The sequence below is a fragment of the Amblyomma americanum genome, chromosome 4 (assembly GCF_052857255.1).
Source record: "Amblyomma americanum isolate KBUSLIRL-KWMA chromosome 4, ASM5285725v1, whole genome shotgun sequence".
Lineage (NCBI taxonomy): Eukaryota > Metazoa > Arthropoda > Arachnida > Ixodida > Ixodidae > Amblyomma > Amblyomma americanum.
This window is the reverse complement of record NC_135500.1, coordinates 112,623,980-112,642,810: the sequence shown is the minus strand read 5'-3', so window position 1 is coordinate 112,642,810 and position 18,831 is coordinate 112,623,980. Positions and strand designations below refer to the sequence as shown.

Sequence of the window (18,831 nt, the reverse complement as noted above, 5' to 3'; positions counted from 1 at the left end):
GTTGGTATGACAGCGAAAAGATACGGCGCTGGAGAGACATGACACACTGTGTATCACTGCGTCCTGTTTCTCCTGGTATGTATCTCTTGTTTACTTTACAATTCCTCAAAAAGGAACACGTAAAGCATTCTCGCATCCTTCTCAAGGGACGCTGTCTTCTGAGCATTTTCAATCGACACAGCGTCCTTGCCTGCCCCTGCCACAACAAGCTCTTCAACCATCTTGCCTTTTCCCCTCCCCTTTTTCTCTTCTCGCTGGGCGCCTTTCTGAATATTCTTCTACTGAACATGCCTTCATCAGGCGCACAGAAGGCTTCACGCCGCATTGATAGTTTTCCTTCGCCCAAAAAAGCCCTTCCTGCACTCCCCTCATCCCACAGTGTGGAAGCTAATCCAAACAATTGTTCACCCCACCGCCCAACCCCAGCTCTCTGAGCCATCCCCATCCCGTCTGCCTGCGTGCGGCTATGCGAGGCAGGAAAGGGGAAAGAAAAGAGAGAGGAGGAGTTCAGGATGAAGCGGCCCGTGGTGGCACTTTGCCGAACTAAACGGCTATGCCCCGGAAAGCTGGGCCTGCGAGACTGTATTTCAGGATCAGAAAGTTGTGTACATGGCGCCTTTTTTTTTATACTCCTCTTATATTTCTTCAGAGGAAACTTCTTTCACACTTAATCTTTATTTCTGCAACATATTCTGGAGCCACACGAAGCAAGTTCCTGTTCTACTATCGCCATCATGAATGATCCCGAAGATCGGCGAGACTGGCATCAGCCGACAATCCCACCAGGAGCAATTCTCTGTAACAGGCAACAGCTTCGTGCATGAACCGATAGCTTGCAGTGATTCCCGCCAGGGCAAGTAGGTCATCCAGGTATGCGAAACGGTATCGGGATTGGAATTTCTGCGCAGCGGTGAATGTTGGGTTAATGTGTCAGTTATCAAAACTGAAAAAAAGCTTCTTTAGTTTTAAAGTACCCCTATGTGGATTTCAGTCCTGTTACATTAACTAACAGTGCAATGATATTCGCGACGATAGAAACGACCGCTTACTGAAATTGCAGCAGGTCACCCTTTTTCCACGGCACCCTTTGTAATTTTTTCTGAGGAAACGTGGACAGCGCTTCTTTTTTGTGCAACTGTATCCTGCACGCAGGCAATTCCTCGCCAGGCTGGACGCTGCAAGAGAAAAGAATTGAATAACATAACAATGCCAAAATCGATTCGATGCCATCGACAGCAACGCCAAAATTGCGTATGCTGTGACGACTCCATTAACGTTAACATGACTCCGACGCGTGATGTTTCACGCAGATAGCGAATGAAATAGCAAATTTGGCACGCCCACGGTTTTTTCTTTGCTTTTGCTAGACCAGGGCTCGTATAACAAGTTTTTTTTTTCAAAAAGTTCACTTCGTTAAAACGCCTCTCAACAACGAGGCACCGAACTCGAGCGTAGCACTGAAATTTAACCGGCTTTGCATGGATTTGCATGGAACATTATCAAGGCGTTGCATGGAACTCTCTTAAGCGTGGTGCCGAACGCGTTCACAGTCGCAATGAGCCGATGCAATACAAATAAACGCGGAAAGAACGCTTCCTAACAAGGCACGACATTCAGAAAAAAAGATAGAAATGCAAAGTGCGCTCGATTGCATTATGTGCACCGTTCATAACGGTTATTTTTTTCCTGCCCGCAGAAAGATGAACGCGGTAACACCGATGACTCCACCAATGGCCATCCCAAGTATGAAAGAGGCTAAGCACGAGATTTTTTTGGTGCCGTTTGCGCCTGAATTTTGGAAGATTCTCCATTTTGCGGCTCCATTGCTGTGCCGAGCAAACTTAGCGCAGATCTTCCGCTTATGTACGAGGTAAAGGACAATGTTTACGTTGTTTTTCGGGGCAGTTCCAAGGAGAAAACTTGTTCGCTAATGACCAGGCTGACTGAGCTGGAAAATCGCGTTGCAGTGCAGGTCAAACACGTTGTTTTCAGCCCATGAGTAGTGAATTAGGCTTCTTGGTCAACGTTCATAATTAAAACAGCGCGAGGGATGGGACAGAAGTTGATTTAAGCTAGTACTCAGAGGATGGATCTCTGGCATATCTTTGATGATTGGTTGTTATGGCGCAAGGGCATCTATGACCAAAGAGGGCCATGGCACAAGGTGTTTTTGGTACTCAAGGTGGGGTCAAAGACCCATTTTCCAAGCATTACGCCCCAAATGAGCCGAGCACCAGGCCAGGGGAAAGCTTGTACCCATTGTATCACCGGTGGGTACCCGGCGGCACTGATGCCACGGCGTCACGTTAAATAAATAAATATGCGCCGAACGTTGCTACCGATCGGTTGCAGGAGGAGGAGGAGGAAAAAACTTTTATTGCTCTATTAAGCAGAGGTGTTAGCGGCTTCTGAATGTCTTCATCGCTTGGAATGAAGTCCCGGTTGATCCGGTGGTTGGTTCCCTTGTTCGAGGGCCCCACTGAGCCGTGCCACCTCGCATGCGTGGTGCCCTAGTCTTCTTTGGACCGACAGCTCGCTGCTGGTGAGTAGGCCCTCCCACTGTTCCGCAATGGGCTCTTTTAACTTATGGAAGGAGAAGTTGTTATTGCATTCTCATGTGATGTGGTATAACGGGGGGGGTTGCCCCGCACCACGTGCATGTGTTTGCGTATTGGTTCGAATAAATTTTGTGGAGTGTGTGTAAGTTGTGGAAGGTTCCTGTCTGCAAGCGTCGCCAGCCGACTGCTTCGTGTTGTGTTAAGAGTGGGTTTGGCGGGGGATACGTTATTTTCCTGCCTCTGTGGTAATTCAGTATCTCCGCGAACGTTGGCTCCACCGTCGTGGTGGGTTCCGAGTCCGTTGATGTATCCGCACGGTTAGTAAGCTCGCGAGCTAGATCATCGGCCTTCTGGTTCCCCTTCATTCCGGCGTATCCCGGTGCCCAGAAACTTTTATGTTGTATTTGCGTGATCGGGGACCCTGCTTGGAGGATTATGCGCAGCGCCCCTTTGCTGACTCTACCTGTGGTGTAGTGTCTGCACGCCATTTTTGAGTCCGTGAGAATTGTGAGCGACTTGTTCCTACGGTACCCTTCCGCTACCGCTAGAGTTACGGCGGCTTCTTCACCCTCGGATACCCTACAGCCTCTCAGTGTTGCGCAGGTGATCATGTCACCTTTGTGGTTCACCACCACTGACACAACTCTGTGTTCTTTAGAGTTTCTGTTCCACAGATGTAGGGCCGCATCCGTATGTCCTACGTTTTTGTCATTCGCGAGGTGCTTTTCTACACATTCTGCCCTTGCGGCTCGCCTTGCCGCGTGCAAGTTTGGGTCCATGTTCCTAGGTAGGGGGCACACCCTGATGGTTTTGCAAATGCAATCGGGGATGATCGCTTCCCTATCCTCTGTTTCGTTACTGATATATCCCAACCTTAGGAGGAGCGTTCGGCCGGTGGTCGACTGCTGGAGCCTATACAGCTGTGCACCGAGTTGCGCTTCTTTCAGTTTTTCGAAGGTGTTGTGGATTCCCAGCTTTAGCAGTTTTTCGTTCGAAGTATTCCTTGGCAGGTTCAGCGCCGTCCTGAATGCCTTTCTGATGAGTGTGTCTGCTTGTTCTCTTTCATTTTGTGCCATGTTGTGGTAGGGAAGCGAGTATATGATGCGGCTGACCACTAGGCTCTTGACCGGCTTTATTGTGTCGCTTTCCTTCATGCTGTGCCTTCTCTGCGATACCCTGGTAATCATTCTGCAGACTTGCTGCGTTGATTGTTGGAGGCGGCTTAGGTGTGGCTGCATTGGATCCACATTCCTAGGACCCTTATCATGCTGCGTTCTGGGAGAACTTGCCCTTCTAGCCGTATTTCGATCTTCTCCTTGGATGGCTTTTTGCCGACGCGCAGGACCTGCGATTTCTCGGTAGAGCATGCGAGTCCTCTCTCTCTGACATATCGTTCGACGCATGTCGCCGCTTGCTGGATTTGTTCTTCTTTCTGGCCTAGCGATTCGTGGTTGATCCAAATCGTGATATCATCCGCATACATAGCGTGCTGGATTCCATCGATTCGGCTCAGCTCGCGGGCTAGTCCGATCATGGCTATGTTGAAGAGGACCGGCGAGATTACGGATCCATGCGGGGTGCCTTTGTTTGGCATTTCAAAGACATCGCTCCGCAGGTCTCCCAGTCCCACCATTGCCGTGCGGTTCGACAGGAATGCCCTCACGTAGTCGTGTAGTCTTTTGCCGCGGTGGGTGATGGTTAGTCCCTCCATGATGGCGCTGTGGGTGACGTTATCGAACGCGCCCTTGATGTCTAGCGCCATTATGATGTTCTCTCCTGTCTTGGGGATGGTGTCGATTACCTCTTCCTTGATTTGCAGGAGTATATACTGCATCGACAGGTTCGTTCTGAAGTCGAACATGCTGTGCGGGTACAGATCTTCGTCTCCGAGGTACAGTTGTATTCTACTCGTGATTACCCTTTCGTAGAGCTTGTCCAGGCACGACGTTAGTGAGATGGGCCGCAGTTCTCTATTTGTAGCTTCTTGCCGGGTTTGGGTGTCATTACCACCTCCGCGTCTTTCCATGCTTTGGGCACCGTTCCCGCTAGCCACTGCGCGTTGAGGTAGTCTGTGAGTTGGACTACCGCTTCGTCGCTGAGGTTGCGAATTAGGGGGCTTTTAATCTTATCTGCTCCGGCTGCTGTGTTTTTAGTCACGGCCCTGATCGCTGCTTCTACTTCTTCCTTCGTTATTGGTCTGTCGAGGTGCGGGTTTTCCTTCCCTTTGTACTCTTCTTTATATCCCTGTGGCTTGTCAGTGCCATAGCACTTCCTTTTGACCACCGCGAGGATCTCTTCGTCCGTTCCATCGAATTGGCGAATTAATCTTCGTATGACTTTGCCACTTTCTGTTTTGTCTTGGTTGGGTCCATGAGGGCCTTGAGTATGCGCCATGCTTTGGCAGTGCTGAGCGTGCCGTTCAGCGAGATGCTGAATTCCTCCCACCCTTGCCTGGCCAGCGTTGTCGCGTACTTCTCCGCTTTTTGTGTAATCTCCGCGTTCTTCTTTTGCAGCTTCCTGTTTAGTTTCTGCCGCTTCCACCTTTTCGTGAGTCCGCGTTTTGCCTCTCATAGCCTGAGTAGCCGTGGGTCCACTTCCGGTGTAGCTTCTGTTCTGTCAATTTCCTGCGTATGTTGCTCGTGTATTTGTCGGAGTTGCGTGCTCCACTCCTCTATTGAGGTAATTTCACCCTGTAGCTATCTGCTATTGCTTCGGAAGGCGTCTCAGTGCGTGAGTGGGCTGTTTATGTCTTCTTTTTTATGTTTTATGCCTTGAGCGTTACTTTTAACACGTAGTGGTCGCTTCCTATGTTTTCCAGCAGGTTTTCCACTCGGCCTGCCGCGCTCCAATAACACAGGTTAGGTCTGGACAGGTGTCGGGGCTAACGCTGTTGCCTAGTCGCGTTGGCTGATTTTCGTCTGTTAGCAGGGTGTTTGTAATTTCTCCTGCAACGCATATTAGTTGCCCGTTTTTCTCGCATTTCTGGTAGCCCCAGCTAGGTTTTCTCGCATTGAAATCCCCTGCTATGATGAGTGTGTTTGACTTTGCTAGGTTTCCCGCTTCAGCGAAAAGTTTGCTAAAATTGCCACATTTCTGCTTGGGTGGACTATATATGTTTGCTATGAAGGTGCTTTTCGCTTCTTGTTTCCTTTTGGGTATGATTTTCGTAATTACGTGCTCAATTCTCCTGTCTGCAATTTCATCATGTGCCATGGCAACTAGGTTTTTGTTAATTAGGGTCGCTGTGCGTCCGCTTTCCTGACATTAATATCATTTTAGTGTTGTTATTATGTTGGTTCCCTGTAACATTATTATGTCTGGTGGTGTTCCATGTGTGTGGATGAACTGTTGCAGGAGTGCCTGCTTACGCCGGTAGCCCCCGCAATTTCCCTGCCAGATGCTTAGTATGTTGTGTCCTGCCATGCTGATGTGCTGTTGTTGTTACTTTGGTTTTCGGTTCCGAATCTTCTTTCATTAAAAAGCTTGTCCCTGGCTTCGTTGGTGATTTTTTGCGTGTTTTGGTTTTTGATAAAGCTGCGGAAGTATTGATTTTCTTGTTGTTGCTGTGCTTGTATACTCTGCACGCCTTGCATTTGCGTCTGCATGACTTGCATTTGTGTCTGCATGCTCTGCATGAACCTTTTCATCTGTTCTTCGAAGCTATTGCCTACTATTGGTGGTGGGGTGTTTGGCTCCGTGGTGGTGGTGGTGCCTGATGGGGACTGGCTGCCCTAAGAGCCTGTAGCTCACTAATGAGCTCTCTTATATTTTTCTTTAGTTGCCTATTTTCCCATCTGCTGAGTTCTAGTTATTTTCTGAACATTTAGATTTCCTCATCTTTTTAGTTTTCGTTGCTAGTTTGCCCTGATTGCGGAAAAAGTGATTTGGGAGGACCCGCTCTCCAGCTCACCATGACTCCGTCCTTGCTTTGCTGCTGGTGCTGTTGTTTTGGCGGCCCTTGCTTGTTGTTTTGCCCTCCCAAGGGCGGGAAAGACTCGTGCCTGTGTCCGCCTCGGCTGCGGCTGCGGTTCCGGCACCAGCTCTGGCTCCGTGAGCGGGATCCTTCCCCAGCCTGGCTGTTGACCCCGGCTGAGGGAATGGCTGTCGCTCCCGTTGTCCTCCGAGCTGGACCATCTTGGCCGGCGTCTTCGGCTGCTACTGCGGCTCTTCCTCTGGTGCTGTTGCTGCTCCGGCGCGCCATATGGTTGGCGCCCCCTCAGCTCCGCAGCAGTCTTGAGTCGCTGCTTGCAGTCCCTGGTTCTGGTAAGATGTTCGCCGCCGCACACCATGCATTTGGGCTGGCATTGGTGTCCTTCTTCTGGGTTTCATGCTCCGCAGCGTCTACGGGTTCTCGCTTTTGGCGTTGGGCATACGTCCGAGCGATGTCTCTGCATGCCGCACACGAAGCAGCACTGTCTCGTTGGTCTGTAGGGGTATGTCTTGTATTCACCGGCGCTGAATATGACTCACTTGGGAATGCTGGGTCCGTCGAAGGTGAGAAGGGCAGTCGCGGATTTCCCCAGCATTTTCGCTGCCAGGATCTCGTTGTCCTGCGTTCTCAGCCTCAGCTTAGATTCCAGTTCCTTTACCGTTAGGCCCGGCGGTAAGCCGTGGATGACCACCCGCGTGAGGTCGCTGGGCATGGCCACGTAGGCCTGTACGTGGTAGGTTGTGCCTTCGTACGGGAAGCTTGTGATCTTCCGCTGTTTCGATGATGGAGGTGCTCGCGATTATTATGTTCGAGCCTGGTCGGAGCCTGACCAGAAAGTCCTCTTCCTTGATCTTCTCACCGCATGCTTCAACGATTACACGTGTGGCTTGGTAAAGCTTCATATCTTGCACCTTCAGGCCGCCACGTGGCCTAATGATGATCTTCGCATCGCCCACGGGGAGTGGGGGCAGCATTTGCCTTGGCTGTCTCCTCGTCTCTTCCTTTTGTACGCTCTTTTTATTGCCGCCTGGTTGTGACATCCCATCTGCGCTCCCGTTGTTCTGCGCCATCGTGCCATTGTTCGTTCCGGAAACGGGGCGTCCTGGCTTTGGTGCAGCGCTGTTCTTGCCGGCGCGCCTTTTTCCTTTCTTGCTTCGTTTGGAACGGAAAACTTCCCAATTTAGTTCTTTGTCCTGCGTCAGGCTGCTTTCGCCGTCTCCGGCGTCCTGTTGCAAGACCTCTTCTTCGTCCGCTTCCATGGCGCCGTTATCCGCCTGCGTGCCGGAGCACGTGGTCGTCGGTGCAGCCTCCATTTCTTGAAGATTAATTTTCTTGACCCTGGGCCGGATCAGGCACTGCGTTTCTTGCCGAAGGGTTGTCGGATGCCCGAGTCGCCATTTCCTCCGTTACGAGGGCTTTCGGTCCGGTGGAGCACCCGCTCGAATACGGGAGTGGTTACGCCTAACCGTTAGGCCTAGCTCCCGGCCACGGGGTCTTGACTTCGGATCCCGATAAAAGTCCAAAAACGGGCCTACTGGGATGAAATCGGTGTCCTCGTGGTCCTGACGCCTTGTGCTTCCAGTTCTGCCCAAAATATGGGTGGCCCGATGAAATTGCTGCGTTGGCGCTTCGAAAATTCGCGGAGCCCACGCTACACACGGCCCACGGCCGCTCGTTTCGACCGCTCCCAGCGCCCCCCCCCCCCCCCCCCCTTGGAAGCAGGAAAAATGCTTTAACGTTCTGCTTCCATCACGCGACCGCTTGACAGTGCATTCCGTATTCCGCAGGTAGTGCCTGCTGGAAGTGTTTTTTTTTGTTAAAGTAAATGGCGCAGTATCTGACTCACTTCTCGGCGGACACCTGAACCGCGCAGTTAAGGAAGGGATAGAGGAGCGAGTGCCGGAAGAAAGGAAGAGGTGCCGTAGAGAAGGGCTCCGGAATAATTTCGACCACCTGGCGATCTTTAACCTCCACTGATATCGCGCAGACCGCGGGTGTCTTTCACGTTTCACGTGCACCGAAACGCGGCCGCTGAGGCCGGTTTAGAGCCTGGAAACTCCGACTCAGTAGCCGAGCAAGCTAACCACTGAGCCACCATGGCGATTCAGACAGATTCATGGTTCGCTCCCAACCTTCTAGTTCTGGGTCAGGGATCAATGTGGCCCCTCGAAAACTTTATTAACTGTATCTTATGTATAGACCAATCATTTTTCTTTCGTCTTTTCATGTTGAAGCCTATTGTTTAGCCTCCACATTAATGCGACACCGGCAAGATACAACTCTTACAGACCATCCTCTTCGAAGGAAGTGTGATGTTAAGCGAATGAGAGCGCAGTTTTACTGCACGGGTAAGAAAAAACAGATACCCTCGTAACCTCATAGTAATATTTGCGCCTGTGCCATGGATGGAGTTCAGTGTAACTGTAGAACAAATATTTATCGATCGTCCCATTAACCAAGGTTCTTGCGTGCCATGTATAAAGGTTCAATTTACGAGCAGTTATACATCTTGCAAGTGTCGCTGCAATCCCAAGCCAAGAAGATCCTTTGTTTGGAAAAAAGGCGTACGTACGTTCGTTCCTATTCTTCTGAAAATACGAGCCTATACATGATTTCGCGGTGCGGATGCAAGGTACTAGTATCGCTTTACCGCCTTTATCTGGTTGGTAGTAAGGCAGGAAATGTAAATATTGATACGTGGCGGCTAGAAGCAGCAGTAGAAAGAGCAGAGGTAACCTGCTACGCAAGGAACCGATGGCTTGGAGTAGACTCTCAGCACACAAGCGCGCACCTCAGTGACGTCTTCGTTACCAACCACTTCGTCGTCCTCCCAGCGTCCGTAGCATGACCCCCCCTCGCGGCAAAAGCACCGTTCCGGTGCGCACTACACACGCCAGCTAGACGGCGAGTTGTAAGGTTTGAGGCGGGACACATGGACGATGTCGGTGCGGCGTGCAGCGGCCGGAGATGGCGAATGTAGCGGGGTGATCACGTACGTCACCGCGGTCACCGGACGTACGACCCGATAAGGGCCTGTATATCGGGGGAGCAGTTTTTCAAAAAGGCCCACACGGCGGGAAGGAATCCAGAGTAACACAAGGGAGCCAGGAGAGTAGGTGACTTCACGACGGCGACAGTCATGACGTCGTTTCTGATTGATTTGGGAGGCCGACAGCCGCTGGCGGGCGACAAGACGGGCAGCGTCGGCGCGAGCGATGGCGTCCCGAGCGTAAGGACTCGTGGAGGCGGTGGCGGGCAGTACACTGTCGAAGGGCAGCAAAGGATCGCGGCCAAAGAGAAGGTAAAAAGGGGAGAAACAGGCTGTATCGTGACGCGTAGAATTGTAGGCGAATGTAACAAATGGGAGGCTAATATCCCATTCGCGGTGATGGTCGGAGACGTACATGGAAATCATGTAGGTGAGGGTACGGTTCAGACGTTCAGTGAGGCCGTTCGTCTGCGGATGGTAGGCCGTGGCGAATTGATGACGGACGGAGCAGGAGCGGAGGAGTTCGGCGACCACTTTGGAAAAAAAGCAGCGACCGCGATCGGTGAGCAAGTGACGGGGAGCACCGTGGTGGAGTATGACGTCGTGCAGGAGAAAGTCAGCGACATCAGTTGCGCAGCTGGTTGGGATCGCTCGAGTAATAGCGTAGCGCGTGGAGTAGTCCGTCGCGACCGCGATCCATTTGTTTCCCATAGCAGACACCGGAAAAGGGCCGAGCAGGTCGAGGCCGACACGGGAAAACGGGTCTACGGGGATGGGAATCGGCTGAAGGTGCCCGGGGGGGAGAACCGAGGGCGTCTTCCGCCGTTGGCACAGTTCGCAAGCGGCCACATAGCGGCGGACAGAACGGTATAGACCGGGCCAAAAGAAGCGGCGGCGCACGCTGTCGTAGGTGCGGGAGACTCCAAGATGACCGGCCGTGGGAACGTCATGAAGCTGTTCAAGGACGCTGCTGCGCAGGTGTTGAGGGACCACGAGCAAGAGGTCAGCGCCGTCAGGCCGCATATTGCGCCAGTAGAGGACGTTCTCATGGAGCACAAACGGGGCGAGGGACGCATCACAGCGGTTGGCAGTGAGGCGGTCGATGAGGGAACGTAGCGACGAATCCAAGCGCTGTTCTTGCGCAATGTTACGGAAGGCCGAGATGGATAAGACACAGGCGTCAGCCTCGCAATCGTTGGAGGAAGGCGGATCGACAGGGTAACGGGACAAGCAATCCGCGTCCTGGTGCAAGCGGCCGGACTTGTGGACGACACAAAATGTGTACTCTTGGAGGCGAAGAGCCCAGCGCCCCAGCCGGCCAGTAGGGTCTTTGAGCGAAGAAAGCCAGCATAAGGCGTGGTGATCCGTGATAACAGAGAAAGGGTGCCCAAACAAGTAAGGGCGGAATTTTGCAATAGCCCAAACCAGAGCGAGGCATTCCCGCTCGGTGATAGAATAGTTGCGCTCTGACACAGAAAGGAGACGGCTGGCGTACGCAATAACGCGAAGCTTGTTGCGTTGCCGCTGAGCAAGTAGGGCACCAATGCCATGGCCGCTCGCATCGGTCCGAAGTTCCGTAGGGGCTGAAGGATCAAAGTGCGCCAACACAGGTGGAGCAGTGAGGGCACTGATAAGGGCTCTGAAGCCGTCAGCTTCGGGGGGTCCCCAAGAGAACGGGATGTCCTTCTTGGGAGTGGTAAGAGGTCGGGCACCTCCAGCACCTCCAGCACCTCCACCAAATGATACGTGGCGGCTAGAAGCAGCAGTAGAAAGAGCAGAGGTAACCTGCTACGCGAGGAACCGATGGCTTGGAGTAGACTCTCAGCACACAAGCGCGCACGTCAGCGTCGTCTTCGGTACCAACCACTTCGTCGTCCTCCCAGCGTCCGTAGCAATATGTTTTCATGACTGTTATGATCGCTATGGCTAGTTCTTCATAAAAGCCAGCTAAACAACAACAATGACAAAAACCAGGGCACTGAAATCCTTGTATGGCTGTCCCATATGAAATAAGGCAGAAATAACTGAAAACAAGCGAAGCGTAGGCGGTTATCTTTTTCTTTTCAGGTTCTTTCAAATTGGAAATAAGTGGCATGATCGTTTTTAGGATGACAGATATTTGGCTAGAATGTAGAACTAAACACAGCCGCATGACGCCGCTGGGATCCGAACCCACGACCTCTGAATTTTGCGTACGGCGCTGTACAAGCTGAGACACGTAGGAAGCTGTCAAGCCTACTACTCTGGAGTGTTTTTAGGTGTTCTGTGACCGAACGATGAGGGTGTTCACCAGCTCTATGCTTCAGTTGTACGTGGAATGTTCTGCAAGTATAAAGTGCCACGTGCAACATATTCACACGGTGAGGGCGCAGCTGTTTGAGAGCCCCTATGCTACCTATGGCATCATTACTTCCAGAAGCAAGGCCCTTGTTAAGTGATTTTATACAATAGTAGGAAAATGAGTCTCCTTATGACTTAAAAATGAATAAGGCGAACATTCGCTGAAATGAAATGCAGGAAGAAAATGTTTTGCTTTCTTTGGTGTTAATCAATAGGAGATAGAGTAATCATTTTTCCTCGCTCATGGCGGAAGCCAACAGTCATCCAAACCAAAGAGCATAGGGGATTTTCTGTTTAGCCCGTGGGGTACATCAATGAAGGACCATTAGACTAATTATTTGAAATACCGCCACTGGGCCTCAAAACCACGACTTCTGAATTTCGCGACCCTTGCTCTGCCAACTGAGCTAAGCCGACGGCTGTCCAGTCTTCTGCTTCCGGGTGCATTTATGTGTTGCGTAACCGAACGTTGAGAATGTACACCTGCACCACTCTCGTCCATAGCGGCGATTGTGAATCCAGAAACCTATGTTAAAGATAATTTTTCAAACGTAAAACCTAGACAATCACAGGCCGCTCGTTCGATGCGCTGAGTAGATATAGAGAAGGCAATATATACCACCTTTTCATATACTTCTCTTTCTTCGATGTAGGCTGTTCTGTGGCCCCGGAGAACACTTGGGCCGAAAGAATGGACTAGGCGACAGATGCACCCACACAGACGCACATTTAACACACCATACGAGACACAAACACTAGCACACAAAACTAACAAAACACAAATGCTACCAATACAAACGACCCGGGAACACCATACCAGCGTCAACTACTAGCGTTCGGCGTTCGTGCTCACGGTTAGGGGCTGATGCAGCGCTGCATGGGTCCAGTAGCCGGAGTACAGGTGGCGTTCGAAGCGCGGAGGCTGACGTCGCATGCACCGTCGTTGACTGCGTCGTACAAGCTCCCGGTCCAAGCGCCCGTGGATGTGATGCTGGTGGTGTTGGCCTTGTGGGTACCACCGCAGTGGGTGGCAACAGCGCTGGAGACACCCCTGGCCGTAGCAGGTGGTTTCGTCATCCATGGACTTCCCGGAATGGGATCAGGAACGGCAAGAAGTCCACGGTGCGAAGCCGTGTAACTCGAGCTCACCGGAGCAGTAGCCGGCGTTGCTCTTCCAGCCGAGGTATTCCTGACCCGCCGGAACCTCCGCTTCTGTGTTCTTCTCCTCCGTGCCAAGCTCTCACTCGCGCTTTTATTACCTTGGCTTTGATACACGTCATCATTTTCGTCGTCTTCTTCTTCTCTTCACCAACAATCGTCTCTTCCCACCTCAACGAATACTTCTTCTTCTTTATTCTTCGGTTGTTATCACTCTTATCGCCATCCTCGTCATCTTCTTCAAACCTCTTTCCTTGATACTCTGTGAGGTCCCTCTAGGTCTCTGAGTTTTTATGCTTGTTTTCTATTCTCGTGCGCTTGTTTACCTTGGCTTTTTTCCCCCGAGTGTTGTTTTGAATTAATTAGCATGCTATCATGACGTGTAAACATCCAAGAAAGGCCTCAATTTTAAGGAGAAAAATACAAACCATTTCCGTGTGCTGTACAATATCAATGCACATTACAAATCTGCAGATTGGTTTAAAATACTGAGGAACTTACAAATGTTGCACATCTTTTTTGTTCTTTCATTACCTCCCGCATCTATTTTCTCTATATCCTGGTTGAAAAACCTACCGTGAAAGTAGGCGTTTACTGCGCTCCTTTCTTACCTCAAAACAAATTTGCACGAGAGAGTGGGTTTTGAGAAGAAAATTGAAGGAGTTTAACCAGAAGTAGATGTTGGACTGCTGCCCTGCTCTGCGAGAAGTAGAATATGGGTTGTTACCTCTAAAGAGCAACGCAAGCTTAAAAGTGATGAATGTGCAGCAACGATTCCAAATTAATCGATTCTTAGGGGCTTACTGGTTGCTCTGAAGAAGCATTTAATAGGATACCGAGACTGTATGAATTGCGGTTCATATTTATAGCACCTTTGCTATGCAGCGGGCAGCTAGATACTGACATACATTTCAGCCACGTGTTAACAGCCTTTATAAAGAAAATCTTAACGCGAAGTGCGTCTGGGCAACCGATGCTGAATATTTTTGCTTGCTCATATTTTCTTGCTGAATGTTTTTTTCTTACTGCGCCTTAAGCACACAGTGATGAATGCTTCTGCATTACGATTTAGGAGTCTTATGTAACACAATGAATGCATTAAAAGTTTTGAATCGCAGTGGTCGGAACTGTTCAGCTTGATATATTAATTATTACCAAGTCTTCTAGAATACCTAAAAACAAAGATGGTGATAACAAATTCTTGTTTGAAGTCCTAGATAAATTTTTCTGGTTTTGACAAAATCGCTTGTTTGGCTGAACGAAGACCAAGCCCTAGTTAAACTTCTCACGCTGTGATATGGGCGCTTTCACTGACGCACTCCCTGAAATAGAAGTTATGGAAAAGAGATGCTTCGAGCCTAATAACCACCACGCAACACCAATATCAGAATACTGCAGCTGCCTAAATAAGTGTTTTGCGCCAGGAATAGAAGTAACTGGCGCACGTAGAGCTACCACTCATTAAAGGGAAACTTGAGGCGCATCGATCTAGTTACGCAACGCTAATGGGCACCCAACTCTTGCTCTTGTCCTCGACACCTGAAAATTTTCGACATATCTGCAAAGTAAATGTCCTCCGTATTGCACGTTTCTAAAATCGAGAGTGCTGACAGCCCGTGACTGGTGTCTTACTCGGCAATCACTTAACTTGTGCAGTTCCATGTTTTTACCTAATCAGTTTTATTCTTTGTTATGTTTTGCTCTTAGTTTTGTTGTGCCTAGCTCTAAGCATGACTGATTTCTGTTTCGTTGTCAATATATCCGCTGCTTTTCTAGTTTCTGTTACTTATGGAAATTTTGTACCATTGCCAAGTGCCACTTTGTTTTTTTTTTTACATGGGGAGGGCAGGCCTCTGTCAGGCGCTACTAGGCGCCTTTAGCTTGCTCTCCCTTGTTTGCAGTCTCTGTACTGGCCAAACAAAACCAATAAATGAAATGAAATGAAATGAAATCTTCAGCCTACTTTTTCGCAGACTCCGGCACTACCGCACATGAGAAGCCTATTTAATAAAGGTTTTTGTGGTGCGACGCCGAATAGCAGCGAATCTCGGGTGTGAAAGTGGTATTTGATGTTTAAAATCCTGCGGCTATGAGCTACGCCGCTATTTAGGGCTCCGGATAACTTTCGAATGCCTTTCGCTCATTAGCGTAGACTGGACTCGTAATTATGTGTCCGCATTTCGTGTGCAACTAAATCAGGGCGGAGATCGATTCCGCGACGTTCAATTCACCAGCACCCCATAGCGACTGAGACACCATGGATGTGAAACAGCATCAGAGAAACAGAACGCCATATGACCGACTGCTCTGCAGAAACAAGCAGAGAACCGACTAAGTGTAACTTTTTAAGGGGAAAGAACAAGAAGGCAGTCCCTTTCTACTTTTATCAGGAAAGGTAACCATTTAGTTCAGATTCCACTTAGTAAACGAAGAAGCGACTCACTATCGGCACACACTAGGCTTTTGCGAGAACAGTGCTCTCTTTCATGACTTGCTGAACGCCAAGCATGGGAATGATAAAAAGTTGCCGCACTTTCACGTTTGCGTCGCGACAGTCACGACTTGAGCTTCCTGTTATTAATTCACATGAAAGCATAAACCCCATCACTCCGATCATTTGGCACGCGACGGCACCCAAGCCAGGGCGAGAAAAGGGCGATCACAAGCACAACACCAAGTTTTACGCCGTGCAGGTGTACACTCTGCGTCAGGCTTCAGTAGAGCGATCGAGAGGAGCAATACACTGGAAAATTAATGACACTTCGACAAATTCTCTAGGTTTCAAAAGACTCCACTTCTGCAGCAGTTGAGCTACATAGACCTAAAAGCCAGGTGGCAAAAAATATACCAAAAACAAACATAAGCCTAATGGGATGCGCAGGTTTTGCCAGAAAATTGAGAATAAAGTTAAGTTCACCTCTCTAGACGTTTAATTACTTGGAGAAAAAAAAAACCTTCTTACCAACAAAAGTAAGAGAAGAAGTTTTTAAAGCTTCCTGTCGACTGGCAAACTGAGGCAAAGAAACACCCCCGTTTGGATACGCTATGATGAAAGAGTTCTGCAACGTTTAGCTGTTAATAATTTGAACGCAGACGTCAATAGAAGAGGAATTGCTTGCGCTGACTTACCTTGACCTAGGTTACGTTTAGTAAAGCGTGTAATGAATTACTGCAGCTTGTATAAATATAGAAATTACCACGTTTGAACACTTCTCTTCGCGGTAAATGTTGTGAACACAAAGAAGACAGTCGAAGGTTCTGGCAATATAGGCAACATATTACTTGAACCATAATAAACTTCTGCAATCTAGCGACAAAAATGGTTGTACTGCTCACATATAAGGAGAAACAAGCAGAATATGAGCATCATAGTTGAGGGCTTCATGGCAACACAGAGCTCTTGCTTTCCCAAAGGCTTATCTGTACCGTTGGGGGTCTCCTTAATTTGCTTTTCGCGTGTCTTGGCTTGCGTGCGATTTATGCTGCTGCTCTTAAATCAAGCAGGAGATGTGAGCGCAGTTGGCAATTTTTCTTTTGTTAGGCGCGGCAGTGCATTAAATTTGGCTGTGCAGAATTCTCGAAAAATGTTCGCGGCACATGTGCCGTTTTGCTACGTTCTTACTTTTTGTTTCTTTTGTGTGCTACTGAGACTGTTGCTAAGGTATTCGTGCTGTGTTCTGGTGCTTGTCATAGGACAAATATAATATATGCGTATATTGTTAGACAACAATGGAAGACACAAGGCTTTACAATTCTCATGCTAATATTTCTTTTGAGACACAAGAACTTGTCACGGATTTCCGCAGCTGCTACTTCTCATATTTTTCAAAAACGGAGGGAGATTACATATTGCCCACGGGCTAGCGCGACTGCTGAAAGACAAGCGAAAAAAAAGTATGCAGCGGAACTTGATCAACAACGCCTTTTCTCTTCCGTTGAGATAATGATATACTTACATTTTACAAAACGATAGTTACTATTTTTCAGAAAGCAAAAAGAACCTCTTTCTACTGCTGAATGCAATTCGCGGTTATGGTCTCACATCATTCTGGCCCAAAGCTATGCTTCAGATAGCTGCTGGAAAAAAGAAATGAACAGCGCACATTCGGTTCACTTTCAGCATGCTTTAAAGTAACGCTGAACTCTCTGGCAACTATCACAGAAAAGGCCTGCTTACGTGGAATTTATCTTGGGCTTTGAGAATTCAACCAAAAACTTAATATTTCCGGTTTTGCACCAGTAGTCGTGAAGCGATCACCCTCGGGCAATTTACAAACCAGTCATGCAATCGGCACCTAAGTTTTCGGAGCCCTTGATGTACTCTGCACGAAAGGCATACTCTTGCAATGTTAAGCTACAACGCAGTACCCTGCTGTTCAAGTGCTTTGCCTTTGTTAAATATTGCAAGGGTTGGTGGTCAGACTGAATGATGAAGGACGTGCCGTACAAGAATATGTGGAATTTCTCAGCAGCCCAGCCTATCGCCAAACATTCACGTTCAATCGCTGAGTAGCGAGATTCGCGAGGTAACAACTATCGATCGCATATGATACCAGGTGGAGGGTTCCATCATGCTCCTGCAGGAGAACGGCGCCTACGCTGACCTCGGAAGAATCTGCGCGAAGCACAAACTGCTTACTGAGAATTAGAGCTCTTAACACGGGTCTAGAAATTGAAGCGTTCTTGAGCTCGTCAAAAGCGGCTTGCCACTGTGGTGTCCAAAAGAAAAGATTGCTTTCATTTTTGCGTGTCAACTCCACGAGTGGTTGGACTTTGTTGGCATAGCAAGGGATGAGATCGCGGTAGTATCCGGCAAGCCCTAAGAAGGAACGTACTTGCTTCTTAGTCTTCGAAAGTGGTACGTTGACAAGCTATTCTACCATAAATTCAAACGGTCGGATTGTCCCTTCTCCAAGCTTGTGTCGAAGAAAAGATATGTTAGGGGTGATTTGATCGCTAGGCCGGTCTCGCGTACCTTGCTTAATTGCCTGTTAAAGCTTAAAGATGTTTTTCACAGGTAGAGGTTGCTACGAGAACATCGTCGACGTAATGAACGACATTGTCTATGCCTTGTAATAGAATGCGCATCAAGCGCGTATAGATAGCCGGCACTCTCTTTATGCCGAAGAGCATATAGACGAACTGAAAGTGACCGATTGGGTAGAAACGCTGTTTTCGGTCTCTAAGCTTCCTCCAAGTGTACTTGGCAGTAGGCTTGAGCAAGGTCGAATTTTGAAGTGTTCACCTTGGTTCCAACCTCGGAAACTAATGCATCTGTTCTTGGAATGGGCTCTACATCACACACAAGAACATCATTGATGCGTCGAAAGGCGATGCAAGTACGACAGGTGTTGCCTTTCTTTTTAATCAGAACCAGGGGGAAGTGTGCAGAGATCTTGAACATTCCATGACCCCTAATTTCATCATCTCGTCTATCTCCTTTTCGACCACGCCCTTCATGGCAAAAGGCAACGGGTGTTGCGGTGTATTCACAACTTCCGAAGACGAGAGCCAGACTTGACACTCCACTAGATTAGTCTTCCCGGGAAGCTCAGAAAAGATTTCTGCACACGTGAAAAGTAAGCTCCAATCTCCTGCTGCTTCATCTTCATCGAGCATGGTGGAGGTTTGCACAGCATCAATCCCTTTACCGTGGTCCGTACTAAGGGTAGGCAGTTGTCCTTCTGAGTCACCTTCTTCAATTCGACAAACGACGATGCCTGCATGGTCTCTTGGGACACACGCTCTTCAGAACGTTTGAGCATATTGATGTGGAATAGCTTCTTAATGTGGCCCAAGTCGATCCAATAATCCACCTCGTTCTTTTTGCCAGAAAAAATGAATGACCTTTCCAC

The 18,831-nt window shown here is 49.1% G+C and overlaps 1 long non-coding RNA gene across 1 annotated transcript; it reads right to left on the bottom strand.

Moving 5' to 3' along the window:
* Positions 1-786: 786 nt before the first annotated feature.
* Positions 787-16,401, bottom strand: LOC144130309 (uncharacterized). Its single transcript, XR_013314062.1, has 3 exons — positions 16,313-16,401; positions 1,050-1,175; positions 787-900 (listed from the first exon to the last, which is right to left on the bottom strand). It is a non-coding gene; the product is annotated as an uncharacterized LOC144130309 (long non-coding RNA).
* Positions 16,402-18,831: the final 2,430 nt, after the last annotated feature.